Below are 18,104 nucleotides of genomic sequence, written 5' to 3'. Positions count from 1 at the left end.
CTCCAGGATAACAGCAAGGCAGCAGCCTGAAGCTGGTGAGTATGTCTTATGTAGATGCATGCCAACACACCGGACTTGTAATGGTGATGTCATATTCCATGCACACATCTAACACACCTACCCTGAATGCATGCTGTACATGTGCATGTATTGTTGCTGTGAAATGCATGGTCTCACAGGGGCAGACACGATGGGGTATTGAAAGGGTATGTCACACACCTGCATAACAACTAACATTCTGTCATTGTGGAATGTGTCCACAGGGGGTAACATATTGTTGGTAGATATGGCCTGCAGTAGAGACATGTTCTGGACTACACCCATACACAGTGCAACATCAGTGTACATACTTGTAGGGCAACGCCAACTGCTGCTGAGATACACTATGGCATATAGCATTACACTAGTCCACATTATCAGCTGGGTCTAGCCTGCAACATGTGGTGTGCAGTGTATGGGATACTGCAAGCTGACACATATGTGTAGGGATTACCTGTCATGCATCTGCATAAATGCTGAGGGGGGTCTCAGCATGAAACACCAGTGCACTGCAGCAGGGATCCTAAGGATGGTAAGAATGGCTCTATCTGCATATAGTCAGGTCCAGGACCTATGGCAGCCATATCCCTACCCACACTGCAGTAGTGATGACATTTTGTGCACTGCAATGGATGTGCACATGACTGGACCTTGCAAACATGCAGAATAGGGGGACATGTGTAGGGTAGGCTGATCATAAACTGGCAATTGCGGAAGGCCCATGCTGGTATACCCCTGCCATGAACAGTGACTGATGTAGTACACACAAAATGTGTGATAAACCATTGTGATAAGGGTGTGCACACACATCCCCACATGGTGTGTGTGCATTGTGGTCAGCAGCCGCACACCTACCACAATCTGTAGACACTGCATGTGAATGTACAGGACATATGTTACATACCGGGTGTGTGTACAGCTAAAATCTGCAATGCTGTGGTCCCATGTCAGATCACAAATATGTGTGTAAAAGCGATAACAGTGTGTACACCCCCCATAGCCATGGTATGCTGTGATGGTTGTCAGTGTAAGCATTTCTTCAGTGGCCATACATGGTCTGTTGATGTTGACGGCTGTAAATCAGGCACCCAGGATTCACCAATGACAACAGTCCACATATCATCCCAAGTATGTGTTGCTGAAACACATAGGGGCTTCGAGAGGTACAGATGCCATAACTGACATGGTACTACACATTTCATAATGGGTTGGACACCTGTGAGTTGTGGGGCACAGTACATGGCAGGGAGCAGAACAGGTGCACAGTAATAATGTGTACATGGGTGCAGAGGTATCCAGGGGAAGGGGCATCACCTAGTCTTAGCACATGCATCATACACATGTATACTGCTGCTAGCATGGTGTGAGTATAGCTGAACTGCATGCTGTTCTGTACCGTATGTTCTGTATGTTGGCAGATGGGTAACTGGAAGACTGTGTGTACAATCATTGTGAATCCTCACCTGCATGTGTGTGTGTGTGTGTGTGTGTGTGTGTGTGTGTGTGTGTGTGTGTGTGTGTGTGTGTGTGTTTGTTTGCGGGTGTGCATCCTGGTGGTTAGTTAGTTTGCCTGCTTGGTCACTCTGGCAAAGTGGTGGGAGGTAGATGCATGTATGATGCATGTATGCATGCATGTGTTTCTGTGTTTGGCCATGTATGCACGTGTGATTGTGGAGTGTTCATATGGCTGTGCCCCCCTTTGGGACTGTGTAGTACATGGACATGGAGTGCCACATTGCACACCAGGAATACCTGTCATGTACTCACAGGACAGAAAATAGTATAATATGGCCTATAGCTTGGATCAGGCATCCAGAGGGGAGGTAGACCCCAGGTACACACTTAATATTACTGTTAGCAGAGAGGTCACCTACAGCCCATGTATGCATCTCTACAGATGCATTGGGGAAGGAATAGTCAACACCAGGGAGTGTATCCACATATTACAGCTGACACTTGATGGGCCGATGGAGCAGCATATCCCGCATGTACTGAGCATTACATACACATGACACACCAGTGGGGTGCATTATGGCTACAACATAGTAGTCCACACATATAGAGGTCATGCACATCATTCCGGCTGTACAGAGGGTGCATACCAAATGACAGCATTGGGGCCATGTTACTCCACTACATACAGGTCGTGGCCACTTGTGTGGGCATTTAGAAGACTGTGATGTTAATGAGTGGTAGCAATGTGTGTATTTTAACAAGTGTGATGCAGGATGGGGTAACACAGGGACATATACATTGGGCTGTCTGTAAAGGCATGGACAGGTAGGTAGTACGAAGATGTGTGTGTGTGTGTGTGTGTGTGTGTGTGTGTGTGTGTGTGTGTGTGTGTGTGTGTGTGTGTGTGTGTGCGTATACTGCTAAGCAATGCTGTACAAGTTTTAAATGTGGTTATTGTTTTCCCCCACAGGTGGAGAGGTGAGTCAGGGTCCCTCCTGCACCCACTCTGAAGTAGGTGTCCATACAGATACTGATGATGATGATGATGATGATGATGATGATAATGGTGAGGCACAGATGGGGCTGTCAGGGTCCAACACTGCGCATACATTTGACATCCCCCTTTTAGCCACTCCACCCCCGCACACAGTTACAGTGCTTATACACACCCCGACTCCAGTGACCATAGCAGAGGGACAGTTGGCATTCAGTGGCATTGCACAGGAAAGTGTGGTAACCATGCCTACTGTGTCCAGTCATAGCAGGCATAGCTGGATGTCCGGCAGGCTGCCACATAGGCAGATGTCCCAGGGTGCTCATGGACATCATGCTCCTGGCATAGGCAACATAGCTGCAACCAGCAGACACATGTTCCAGGCTGTAATTGTGGCCCAAGCACATATTGAGCACTACACCAGACTAGACATTAGGCTGCAGATGGCTGCACTTGCAACTGTAGGTGACAACCATCGTGACGTAGCGGCTGCCATCAGTGCTTCTAATGAGCAAGAGGTTAGATGGCATGATGAGCTGATGGCACTCATCAGCCGTGGTGTGTCTGTGCTTTGACATGTGGTGGGGATGTGATGATGCCCACGTGGACATGGCCCAGCAACACCAACAGCTGGCACTCAGCGTGGGCATGCTAGGACACCAAGGGGCTCTTGTACTGGCAGTAACAGCCCCAGCAGTGTGGGGGGGTGCTGTCCACACCACACCACAGCAGGCCACATGCACATGGTCCTGGCCAGTCCCAGGAGGGATGTGGTACCAGCGGACAAATGTCATCAGCAGGTGAGAGTAGCACTTCAACACCTGTACCTGCATGTGCCCATAAAACCCTTGGCAGGCACAGTCCATGTGTCCGTGGCCAGAGGCAGTGAACTGCACACCCTGCCAGGTATGGTCTACAGCTGTCCATAAACACCTGTGTAGGGCAGCCACAAGGCAGAACTGTGTGCATGCATACCCACACACTAATCAAACACATCAAGGGCACCTCATACCTACACACACCACATCACCTCAGCCAGCTCCATAGAGTACACCACTCATCCACACACATGGTGTCAAATTTATGGCCCACCCTCAGCCTCTGGCAGACCAACACCATACCATGTGCATATGATGGGTCTATATTGCAACATCGAATGCTTAAAACAGCGAATGATGTTACATTGACACATTTTCAGTGAAAGCTGAAAATGTCGAATCCAAAGAACAGCGATTTATTTCCTAGGGAAAAAAATCGCTGTTCCAACCCCCACAAAAAAAAAAAACACATTACACATTTCCAAACACATACACACATACCCAATCCTAATTATGCCCCCCTAAAAACAAGTAAACAACTGAATACACATATGCACATAACCCAAACATACATTTAACAAAAAAAAAACAGTAAACATTTTAAACCATATGCACTTACCTTAACCCGCACCCTAACCCTAAGGTCAGTAACTCTCGTACATTTACATAAACAGCTCCAAACACATACACACTTACCTTAACCCTAATTCTACCCCCCCAAAACAAAAGTAAACAACTGAAAACACATACACATGTAACTCAACTATACATTTAACACAAAATATAAAACAGTAAACACTTTCATACATATGCACTTACCTTAACCTGCACCCTAATCCTAAGGTCAGTAACTGTTGCACAATCACACTCAGGAGCTATACCGGACAAGGGATCACACTACATTTCAGAACACGGCAAAACAACGAAGCGGTCAAGTGACTTCTTTCCCAGGGAAAGAATTTGCTGAACAGCCACTTCGCTGTTTTGCCTGTTCGCTCTACATGTGTCGACGAAAATGCATTCGACATACTGCATTTTCGTTGTACTCATAGGAACCCACATATGATGATACTCGTGCCCCATCCCTGTCATCCATACCATTGATGTGGGGACAGGCTGATATGGTTCTGATGCACAGGGTGAGTGTACACCAGTGTACCACAGTCCTGCAGTGTTACATGTTGTAGGGTGTAGAGTGTGAGGCATAATTGGCAGGTAGTGTAGCCATCCAGCAGTGATGCCTTCTAGCTGTTAGTAATACTGCTTGGTTGTGGTATCTAAACTGATATGCAAGTGTGTTGTAGGTGTACATATGTCAGCAGGAAGCTGCCCTGTGCATATGATGATACTTGCACTCCATCCCTGTCATCCATACCATCAACGCAAGGACAGGCTGATATGGTTCTGATGCACAGGATGAGTGTACACCAGTGCACCACAGTCCTGCAGTGTAACATGTTGTAGGGTGTAGAGTGTGAGGCATAATTGACAGGTAGTGTAGCCATCCAACAATGATGACTTCTAGCTGTTAGTATACTGGGTATTGCCTGTGCCACATGGACAGGTGCTGAGACATGTATACTCTGCAACCTGATGTAGACCTATTCACATACATGCACACAGTTACTTGCCAACACTGGGACTAGACCTCTACCTAGCTATGTTGTGATACTGACGTGTGTGGCCTACATTGCACAAACACTGCCTTAACTACTCTGTATCCAGAAGTCCTTGTTCTGGCCAGCAATAAAATGAGCGGCCCTTGCAGGTCATGAACTCAGGGCCCTTTACACTGAGGTCACAACACATGACCACTATACCATGACCACTGTGGGTACAGCTGTTGTGTTACCAATACATCTATCATTACCCAAATTGAGTGGTATTGAACACTTGCCTTTACATCCTAGATTGTGTAGCTCCTGTCATTAATATGACTGTTGCATCACATATATTGTTTCATCATAATGTACACATAGCAGATACATACGGTGAGATACATGTGGGAGGGTATACACAACCATGATGTTTACTCATGACAGGTATATGGTTGTATACATATAGGTGTATAGATGTCTACATGTACATACATAGGTATACACATACATATGTCTATATCCACATTTGTATAGTGCTACATATATATGGCCATGTGTACACCTCTTCGTATGTACATATGTGTACATATCTATACATATATGTATCTATACATATGTGTATATATAGTTATACGTATATGTACATATAGATATGTGTATATAGCTACATATGTATGCACATCCTATGTGTGCAGATATGCCTAGTTGTGTTGGTATATATTTAGATATCCATGACTATATGTGCATACATATCTATACCGATATACCTACTACTGTCAATATATCTGTAGATATCCATATGTTTATGTACATATGTATCACTATCTGTATATGTGTAGACATATATTGCTCTGTATATGTATATATCTGGGTGTGTATATGTATATTTATGTACTTATACATACCCATCTATATATGTCGATATGTATATGTGTAATCATAGATATATATCTGGATGTATAGCTGTACAGATGTCCTCACCATATGTCCTGGACATGGAGTGTAGACCTACCAAAGCCCCTAAAGTCCCAACGTCATAGTGCAAGTGGATGTCAGGTATGTATAGCAGGTATATTGGTAGACTATTGCTAATGCAATTGTGATTGTCTTGACAGACATGGTGTGTGTGGGTGGTCACATCTACTTTCCACATGTGTGCCATTGGCTACTGACAGACATCCTAAGGACATCCTGGTAAAGTACCACTGCTAGAACGTAATGCCTCTGTGGACTGCAGCACAGATATTCCTCAATATATGTGGACATTATGAAACACTCCTTACAGTCTGGAGGTATACATAGAACCCCTTAGTGCAAAACATGTGTATCATGCATGACAATATGGATGTTAGCAACCATGTAGATGGTTATAACACATAATGACTGGTATACATATGCCACCATAGGTATGCATTCACACACCCCTGTCTGGCCTGACACATAATACCGCTGGTACAGGGGTGCCATGGCCACAAACTACCCATTAGATAGTGACATACAAATGTACAGCATCCCACTGCTCTGTCTGACATACATGACTGTTAAGGGAGACCCAGCACCAGTACATCCGGCAAGTATCTCCATATGACATCGAACTGGATAAGTACACTAAGCTGCGAGACATGTAACAATGCACTGTGCAGGCTACAGGCAAACTGGCTTATCACTGGCCAACATCTCCTATGGGGGAATGCACATGTACCTGCATATATATCAGGCTCTGCAGGCATGTCACACCACAGGGTAAAATACACCTGTGTGAAGGTGCATATCAACATCCAATGTAAACACAGCCACATATGGTAAGCTAGCATAAAAGTACAGTTGGACTATCTGTTCAACAACATTCTCATATGTGCCACTCACAGACTAACCCTACATATACTGGGCTGCTACATGGTGTGGTCTGCTGTCTGTCTGTGGTATGGGACATGTGTGTGTTTGGCCCTACAAACATGTAAACCAATATGGTAAAATACAGTGGAGCAGCATATAACATCAGATAAGATGGGATCTATAACAATGACATTTACCACAGTCTGTACACAGGCTGAAGAACATGTTCACAATACATACACTGTCGACAGTCACCATAGTTACACAAACCTCAGTACTGTACAAACAACCACGGAATGTCCTGGTAATGTCGGCAAATATTATTCGTACTATACATAACATGTGGAGCAGTTTGATATCTCCTTGGCTTGCTATCAAATATGATGACACTTATGATGGTGTACAACACACATGCATCTCGTAATGCATGACATATGTACAAAGGTTGACAGAGTTGTGGCTGAAAGCACAGACACAGGGCCAATATTGACATGTTGCTGTGTTAATCTCATATATGTACTGTCATAACAGGGTTTGTTGCAACATGTGTCGTATGAGGAATATGAAGTCAGTAACTGTCAGGGCTTTTACCATCTACAGATTTCAATCCTCACACTACCTTCTGCAGTTCACAGATATGTGCTCTGTGGGTAACACATGACACCAAGGGCACAACACACTGCCCAGTCTGCAGACGACCCTGCAGATGCAGATTCCTCATAAACACAGTACTGACATGGCAGGTATTACAACATGTAGGACAGCCATATCCACACACACACTGTTAAACCAACATTACTCCACATGCAGTATAGCAGCACTTACAGTCTGTAGTCAGGCCAGGCACATCACCCTCCTGTATGTTGCCCTGTTTCCACAGTGTAAGTTGTTAGAGGTAAATTGCCAATCCAAATTGGGCTGCATTTTGCCAAATGACTGTTCTAGTTCCTGCCCACAATGGATGTAAAGGGCCAACACCGAAATGATGTTCCTAGATATTGGAGTGTGTTACCATGTAATTGGTTATGGGAATGTTACCACAGCTGTTCCACATGCAGTCAGCTAGAGGAGGACTGCAACTGTTGTATATGCCATCAGCTGATCATGACCATCACTTACAAAATGCAAGCTGCTGCCTATCAAAGCAGGTGTACATCCCACATCCACCAGAGAGGGTGTGGGCAGGACAGACAGAGACAAAGTATGTCAGGGAAGGTGTGGGTGAGTAAAATGTAAGCATGTTTGTGTCACACACCTACCAGTATGGGGTTTCAAACACCTGACTTCTATGCATAGCTATCACATGTGTATGCAGTCATTGCATGTGCCACATAGCTTACATTTTGTTGAGCTGTCCAGATATATATGTGCTGTTGAGTGACATCTGCAACACTGTTGTGGTACAGTAGGTGTAGCACAAGAGCCTGTCCACATGAACAGGTGTCAGTGTCAACAGCCACACTCTGAAAGGGACTCATACACATTGCCACACTTGGCAGGGTAATGAATACACTTCCTAACCAGTTACCTTGCCACAATACAGTAATGCATAGGTATGAATTGGCCCACAGGGGTTATCCTGGGGTTCTATGGTCAAAGCGTATGTGATGGTGTCTGACATTAGAGAGCATGCTTCAGAATGACACTGGGTGGGGTACTGGGTATGATTGTGGTCGGAAGCATCATACACCACACACACAGACACAGGGTGCTAGTACCAGCATGCATGTGTGCATTGCTTCATGGGTGTGCAGTGGTTAATGATCCAAGATGGCTGTACAAGGCTAAGTGAGGGGTATACCTTGACACCAGGCCACATGAGAATGGTCTGCATTATGACTAAGGGGTGTAGTGTCCGAAATGGACCACACAGGTGGGTACAGTTTACATCATCCAGTCTCCTGGGTTACTATTATGCATGGACAGTGCTGTAGAATGCTTGGCATGTATGTGTTCTATATGCCATGACATGGACAGTGTTTGGGATGTGCACACGTCCCACATTCAAGTACAGTGGCATGTGGAAGTGTAATTGGTTTGTCTGGCCCATGTTGTGTACACAGAATGTAATCATCAGATGTGACAGTCCCGCCCTCATGTGGTGGGGCCAGGTAATGGACAGCTAGTTGACCCTGCACCTACACTGGTAGCATGCTACAGGTATTCCCTGGTGTCAGTGGTATCTGTCTATACAGGGCATGTGTGTAAGGCATGGTATGTCCTTTGCGGATCACATTTTATGGAACCACAGTTGTTGCAGGCATCTGGTGGGTAACATACTGAAGGCACACTGTCTGCAATTAGGTGCCTATTGTACTGCTGGACAGGGTGCCATGGCCTCTGTAGGCCACTGCATTTACACCATTGTTACTATCACTCACCAATATGCAGTGTACTACACACATCTTGGCTGTTGCCATGCCATGTGTGTGTATGAGACATGGGTTGATAGTGTGATCTGGGTAATACTGGGGTTGCTAATTGTGATTGCCTGGCCTTGTTGTCACATGTATAGGTATGGATATGCACCCCAGTCTCTCAGCTATTTCACAGCTGCTTTCCCTGTACAGTGGATATTGTGATATGAACTAGAGCCACCAAATAAGAAAATTGCAAAACCCACTACCCATTGGGCCCAGGTGTCTCACACACACACACACACACACATTATAAGGTACAAACACACATGCATCTGTCAGGTCCAGGACTAGAACCCCTATCTAACTAGTTTATTACACTACAGTCCTATGCAGTTATAGCACACTCCACGGTGATTACTGCAGTGCTCCTTTCCCAAAGGTGTATAACACATTGACTGACATCAGCAGGATTGCCAAAGTAGGGCATTTGACATGTACTGAGTGTGACTAGCCTAAAATGCATTGCTCCCTACACAGACAGTGGAACACAAACAAAACATCCAGAACTGCCATGAGTGGGGATAGAACTCTACCAGCGTTCTGAATCACACTACAGTAGTACACAGTTATGGCACATACTACAGAGATTATTGGGCTATGACCTTCTCAGAGGTGTATTACTAGGTGGATGACATCAGCTGCCTTGCAAAGATTGAGCATTTGGTTTGTGGGGAGTGTGGCTAGCCTAAAAAGCATTGCTCTCTACACAGACAGACATTTACCATGTCTGGGGATAGAACTCCTACATAACAAGGTTATCACACTATAGTGATACACACTTACAAGATGAGCTATGGAGATTACTGGACTACAGCTTTCAGGAGGTGTATTAGTAGGTGGATGACATCAGCTACTTTGCAAAGGTTGAGCATTTGGATCATGGGGAGTGTGGTTAGCCGAAAAAGTATTGCTCTTTGCACAGACAGACACACACACAAACACACACACACACACACACACACACACACACACACACACACACACACACACACATTTGCCATGTCTGGGGATAGAAAGACTACCTAACTAGTTTATTACACTACACACTTACAGGATGCACTACAGAGATTATTGGGCTATAGCTTCCCAGAGGTGTATTACTAGGTGGATGACATCAGCTGCCTTGCAAAGGTTGAGCATTTGGTTCGTGGGGAGTGTGGCTAGCCTAAAAAGCATTGCTCTCTACACACACAGACACGCACACACTCACACACAGTTATCATGTCTGGGAATAGAATTCCTACCTAATTAGTTTATCATACTATAGCAGTACACACTTACAGGGCACACTAGGGAGATTACTGGGCTGCAGCTTCCCAGAGGTTTATTACTAGGTGGATGACATCAGCAGCTTTGCTAAGGCTGAGCATTTGGATTGTGGGGAGTGTGGCTAGCCTAAAAAGCATTACTCTCTCCACATGCAGACAGACACACACTCAGTTGTCATGTCTGGGGATAGAACTCCTACCAAGCTCAATTATCACACTACAGTGATACATACTTACAGGGCGCACTACGGAGATTACTAAGCTGCATTTTCCCAGAGGTGTATTACTAGGTGGATGACATCAGCTACTTTGCAAAGGTTGAGCATTTGGATTGTGGGGGGTGTGGATAGCCTAAAAAGCAGTGCTTTTTACACAGACAGTCAGGCACACACACTTGCCATGTCTGTAGATAGAACTCCTACCAAGCTAGTTTATTACACTACAGAGGTACACACATACAGGATGTGCTATGGAGATTACTGGGCTACAGCTTCCAAGAGGTATATTACTAAATGGATGAAATCAGCTGCCTTACATAGTTTGAGCATTTGGTTTGTGGGGAGTGTGGCTAGCTTAAAAAGCATTGCTCTCTACACTGACACACACACACACAGTTGCCATGTCTGGGATAAAACTCCTCCCTAACAAGTTTATCCTACTACAGCAGTATGCACTTACAGGACTTGCTACAGTGATTTTTCAACTACAGTTTTCAAGAGGTGTATTACTAGGTGGATGACATCAGCTGCCTTGCAACAGTTGAGCATTTGGTTTGAGGGGAGTGTGGCTAGCCTAAAAAGCATTGCAATCTACACAGACAGATGCACACACACAGTTGCCATGTCTGGGGATAGAACTTCTACCCAACTAGTGTTTCACACTACAGTAGTACGCACTTACAGGATGTGCTATGGAGAATAACTGGTGCCAGCTTCCCAGAGGTGTATTACTAGGTGGATGACATCAGTTACCTTGCAATGGTTGAGCATTTGGTTTGAGGGGAGTGTGGCTAGCCTAAAAAGCATTGCAATCTACATAGACAGATGCACACACACAGTTGCCATGTCTGGAGATAGAACTTCTACCTAACTAGTGTTTCACACTACAGTAGTATGCACTTACAGGACATGCTATGGAGAATAACTGGTTCCAGCTTCCCAGAGGTGTATTACTAGGTGGATGACATCAGCTGCTTTGCAAAGGTTGAGCATTTGGATTGTGGGGAGTGTGGCTAGCTTAAAAAGCATTGCTCTCTACACCAACACACACACACACAGTTGCCATGTCTGGGGATAAAACTCCTGCCTAACAAGTTTATCCTACTACAGCAGTATGCACTTACAGGACTCACTACAGTGATTTTTCAGCTACAGTTTTCAAGCGGTGTATTACTAGGTGGATGACATCAGCTGCCTTGCAACGGTTGAGCATTTGGTTTGAGGGGAGTGTGGCTAGCCTAAAAAGCATTGTGATCTACACAGACAGACGCACACACACAGTTGCCATGTCTGGGGATAGAACTTCTACCTAACAAGTTTATCACTTTACAGCAGTATGCACTCACAGGACACACTAGAGAGATTACTGGACTACACCTCTCCCAAAGGTGTATTTCACATTGGATGACCTCAGCGTGCTTGTCATAGTAGGGCTATGGGGAAGGCAGTATGTGTGCATGGGCCATTACACATTCATGTAGGGGTTGACACACCACATGCGGACACACACAGAATCATATTTCACAGGTACGTGTATACAGTTGCTAGAGGACTACTTCCTTGTACAGTCATGTTGCACAGCTGGCACATGCACCACATGGTGTGTAATGCTGATAGATACTGGTGGCTAGTATCTGCAGTGAGTGACATCTGCACCTCATGTGTTTGGGGCCCTTTGGCTGTGTGCTGGGTGGGACAGGCTTGCATGGCTCCTTGTCAAAGTCACCCTCTTCCACACATATATGTCTCTCTACCTTTAGCTTATTATAGTGTGTTGTCTTTACATATATATCTGTATTCCTATCCACTGTGCGTGCAAGGCATGAGTGGTGCATACTGATGGGTGTCTGCACTAACAACTGCAACCGCCAGAAATGTCTGGTCCACTGGTGTTTGCAGACATGGCCGTCATGTGTTTGTGTGAGCATGCCCAGTATGACCTTTCAGTATGTTGTTGCCTTACATTGCCTTCATTTCTCTAAGTGTATGAGCATGCCCAGTATGGCCATCTGTATTGCATGTGTGGGTCAATTCCATGTAGATTGTATTGCAGTGCTGACCTTTGTGTTGTACACCAACAGGTAGCATGCTGTCTCTGCAGGGTATCCATCCATCATTTGGTATTGACCATTACTACATTTCTGCATAGCGGGGGGGGCACACCTGACTGTTTCTACAGCTATACACAGAATTGGGAGGGGCACACCTGACTATTTCTATATTTCTATACAGGATTGGGGGGCACAACTGACTGTTACTATATGTCTACATAGGATGGGGGGCACACCTGACACTTGTACACTTTTGCTGGGACTGTACTGGTATGTTAGGTACTCCATTTCAGTCTGTAGTCTTACCTATAGTGCTGGCTAGAGGCATACCAGTGTACTACAGATCGTGGCTTTGGTTGCCCTACGTATTATTGTCTGACTTCCTACCCTTCAGAACTGACATCCCATTGTCTGCCCTGCTGTGGTCTGTCTGTGTAGGCCTGGGGGGGAGGTTAACCATAGCCATCATTCTGGGGCCATGGCACAGCAGGCTATGTTTGGGTTTGTCTACACTTGTTCTCATGCCTGACACTGTTGTTGGATATGTGAACCGTCCTGACTGGCATGTGTAGGTCATATGGACACACATGTCACTCAGCACATTTCCTGCAGTGGGTTTTGTCACCCTGTGTAGTACTGGCTACTATGGTGACTCCAGTATGTGTTACAGATGTCATGGTGCCACTATGGGTGTCTACTGTCTGCTGCTATAACATCCAGCCTCCCATTTCCTTTGCATGCTCACATCCATACCATAGGCTACAGGTAATAGCACATTCTACTCCATATGGCAATAGGTAGGTTGATTGACTTACCTTGTGGGTGTGCCAGGCTTGCAGATGGTGCTGCAGGGCTGCCTATGTTGGATACACATAGTACACTCCCTATACATGGTTGAGCACAGGTAGTGTCATGTTTGGCATCCCTTTTACTGTATATGCGAGTCAGAGAGGTATCATTCCCTGGGTCCCTACTGTGTCAGTGCATGTGCTATGCATTGCCTCTTTGCCAAGGCCAGGGCATACTGGGCATACCTCCTTCTGCCTACTGGGGCAGGCTCAGATTATTCCTCCTCCAGGTCAATCTGTGCCAGTGCAGGCCTTGGCACTGGAGGGAGGCTGTGTGGCCCTGCCCCATGCTGTTCCTGCTGCAGCTGTTTCTGCAGGATCATATCATGAAATAGCACATACCATAACAATTTGGGTACATGTAGCTGGTGAATATTGCAAGGCTCCACTGGATGTGTCCAGACACTGGAACTGTGACCTGAGCATCCCAAACACACGCTCTATTATATGTCTGGCATGTGCGTGTGCCTCATTATGGCATTGTTGTTCAGGTGTATGTGCATTTCTGATGGGTGTCATCAGCCACAGCTCCAGTGTGAACCCAGCATCCCCCACTAGGTGGCCGTAGGGGATGTCCCTATTGGCAAATCTCTGATACAGCTGCGTAAGATGCCATATGTGGGAATTGTCATAGCTTCCAGGGCAGTCAGCACAAACATTCAGTATAATACCCTGGGCATCACATACGACCTGGCAGTTGATGGAGGGGATGCCCGTGCGGTTGATGTAGGCCTTACCCTGCTCACCGGGTGGTGCTTTGATGCATATGTGCATACAGTCTATAGCACCCACTACCCCAGGGTATTCTTCTATTTGGTGGAAGAGATGCATATTGCTGGTCAACACTTCACAGGTGTTGAGGAAATATACGTGCTCATTGGCATGTGCTGACATGACATCCAGGAAATGGTGGAATACTCTGGATGCTGATACCTGTGAGATCCCCATGATATTCCCAATTGTGCTTTGGGAGGTACCTGTGGCTAGTATACCTAGGTCTACATATACCTTGGTATCCACTGGGATGGGTTCCCCCCCGGTCAGTGTGGTGTGACAGGTGTGGCTGGCACAGCTCAACACATTACTGTAGGAGGTCTCTGTCCACCCTATAGTGCTCCACTATCTCCAGCTCATGTAGCTCCTGGTAGGTTACCCTGGATCTGTACACTCTTCTCTGTCTCCTCACTGTGGGTTGTTCGACAGCATTCACATCCTCACCACCCTCAGCCTCTTACACATAGTGTTCTATGTTGCCTGCTGCAACCCTTCTCATTTGGTAGGTTTGTTAGTTAAAATTTCCCCACTTGTATACACTGGTGGTGTAGAGTGTGGGGAAAAAAAAGAGGGGAAGGTGTTTGTGTAGTTTACAGAAGTTTTCTGGGCTGGGCTGGTCTGCTGCCTGTGTAATTGGCTGATTCTGATGCATTTCACCAGCCAGCTAAGCTAGTTCTCCTTAATTACCTTCCTACTGATGTTTTCCCTTCCCATTGCCTTCCTGTTTAAGCCCATGTGGGCGCCGCACAAACAGAGTGCTCAAATGTGCACACTGCTGCTATTCCTGGTTTAACCTCTTTTTTCTTCCTGTACGACCTGGTGCATGCCATGCACACCCGTTTAGGCTTTGTAAAGACTGCTAGGCAGGTTTAGACACACCCCCTAGCTTAGCTGTGATTCGCTAAAAGCAACCCAAAGCCACAGGGCTCCAATCCACTTACAGTATGCCTGACACACACCCCATGATGTCACCTACCACCTAGGCTTGCACCCAGCTATTCATACTCATATACTGTTGGGACCCGCCTAACATCCTGGGGAAAACCGGGATTCACTATCCTTCCCCTCATTTGCATAGGATTGCCTGCTAATGCATAGTTACATGTCTCACACTGAGCTTCCCCCCCTTAGCAACCACTACTCACTGGCCATGTTGTCTTCTGCCTGCCATTGACTTGCATGGCAGAATACTGATTTTAGTTAGAATGTTTAATTTATGTTCGTTATGTTATTTTCCCGTTTGCGTGCAGCTGCCCTACACTTATACAGCCGGGATTGGCTAATAGGAATTAAAAGTTGATTTTTTTGAATTTTTGTACTGTTTGCAATGCCAATGGCCTTAATCTTGGCCATTGTCATGCCTATTACATGATATGCAGCCTTTATTTGGGGCTGTCATAGCTCTATTTTGGATTTTGCAGACATGTACTCGGTTACTAACAGAGTACATTTCTGCGGATTGCACTAGCCCTGTACAGACAGTTGCAAGCTTCCTGGATCAAAAATTCACCTCATTTGCATGGATTTCTTCTGCAAATGGGGTGATTTGCATACAAGGGTTTCGTCTGTGCAAGATTAGTGCAAGAGTGCTCGTGCACACCCCTGCAGGCTGTTCCTGGATCGCACGACGGACATATTGCCTGCTTGGGCTCCTGCACTGATCTTGCACGCCATGCAAGCTTTTGAGAATCCAGGGGTTAGAATGCAATTCACTGTCTTTTGCTTATTATCTGACTTATATTCATTGACATCTTAGCAAATTATTCAAAATATTATGATTATTTACTTTTAGGCAGGAAGTAGTAACCTGGAGAGTTGTTAGAATTTTCATAACTCCCATGGCATCACAAAAGTGCTTATGATTATAAGTTGTTTCAAGACAGTTTTCATGATAAGGACTTGAAAATGACAAAAACACTTGTAAGTGGATCCAAACCACCTCCATACCACACATCAATCCCTCAAACCCCTCCAAACCACCAAAAAAACAAATAAAACATCTCAAAGTATTCTACTCACTGAAAAGCCATTGTACTTAAAGAAATAACATTTAATGACTCAGCAAGCACTATATGTATGAGATGTTTAATATAAATCAGACTTATTTTGTAAAGGAGACATAGCATATAAACTTGCATTAAACGAATCACAGTTATGGGTGATCCAGGTTTAACTTGTAAAATTGTGAATGTCACTCTAATTATTTGATATCATTCCAATAGTAACTTTTATAAATGTAAAAAGTTATATTTTTTTATTCTTTGCTTATAACATAACCCCCGGGATTCATGAAGTTTGGTGCAAGGATGGCGTTAGCCTTGTGCCGACCATGCAGCATAGGGATGGCGCAGCAGCACCACATTCATATTAATGAAGGCTCGCTGCCGCAACTACCACATGCATAGGAAATGTGCATGAGTGCAGAGGGCGTGTCTAAGCACTGCACAGAGGTGTGAACATGTCGCAACCTAAAATGCTGACTAGTACAGCCTGCCTCTAATAGTAATCACACCTGTCAGTGCCCGTGGATACTGAAATGTATGCAAAGCATACAAGGCAGTTTTGCAAATACCAAAATAAAAAGTAAACACAAAGGCATTTAGCTAAATATTGAGCTCCCGTCCCTCGAACAAATGACATTTAAAACCCTGTGCCTGTATTCCATTGTAGTGTTGAGTGTCATACCAAGTGGAAGCCAAACACAGCGTGTTTGTGTGCCGCTACCCTTTGCTAAGCCTAGCCCAATGGTTAGGGTTACCACCTTTCCCACTTTGTGAGGGACAGTCCCTCTATGGGCAGTCGTGTCCTTACCACAAATATTAAAAATGGCAAATGTCCTGCGATTGTAGGACATAATTATGTCTCTTATTTTATGTAATAGTTCCATAAAATAGTTATTTCTCTATCTAAAATACCTAAATGTTACAAGAATAAGCAACTAAACTGCTAAAAGAATAAAATTTCACTTAGGCATAAAAGTAAAGTACTATCCTTTGTACTGACCATGGGTATGTGTCGGCTTGTAAAATCTGATGTGTTTCCTGAAAATGTCCCACTTTGGCCAATTGAAAAGCTGGCAACACTACCAATGGTCAGAGCATTCACTCAATAACTGTCCATTTGCGTTCCAAGTCGTCCTTGTCTAGATGGCCCAAAGATGAATGGGTATTACCTGTGTCTACCTACCATGTCATGAAAGATAAGTATTTGTGTGTACCTATATGCGTGAAGTACAGCATGTGCAAGATCAAATATGCTAGGGTTGTCCTCACAACCATATTGGTACCAGAGATATGTAGAGTACGCAATGTGTTCTGTTGTCTGTGCCATGGGCCATCAACCAGAGAAGGGATGGATGGTGTGTGTGGAATATGGGGGGGTGACCGGTAATGTAATAATTCACCAAGAGGAAACTGGGTCGGATGTACAATAGGTGAACTGGAGGTGTACAAGGGAGCAGTGGGTGAATCAGAAAGGAAACCAAAGAACATACATTCACATCTGCAATACACCCTGACAGGCCATACTGCAGAACACAATCCCACAAACATATGAACATTAAAATGTGCAATACACATGTACAGAAACGTTACCAGCTCACACCCACATAATGGTCTGACCTGAACTGAGCCATCCAACCCCAGCACACCTGGATACATAATTGAATACCCATCATCCCCTCCACAGCACACCATCCCCCCCTTGCTGAACATCCACCAAAACCACCCATACTCGGGCTGCTAGCTTGGCACAGCCATATCTGCACTTACTGCCCCCTACCCATA

Source organism: Protopterus annectens, chromosome 10.part0 (genome assembly GCF_019279795.1).
Source record: "Protopterus annectens isolate FY-2018-M chromosome 10.part0, PAN1.0, whole genome shotgun sequence".
Lineage (NCBI taxonomy): Eukaryota > Metazoa > Chordata > Ceratodontiformes > Protopteridae > Protopterus > Protopterus annectens.
Note: the sequence above shows the minus strand (reverse complement) of the source record.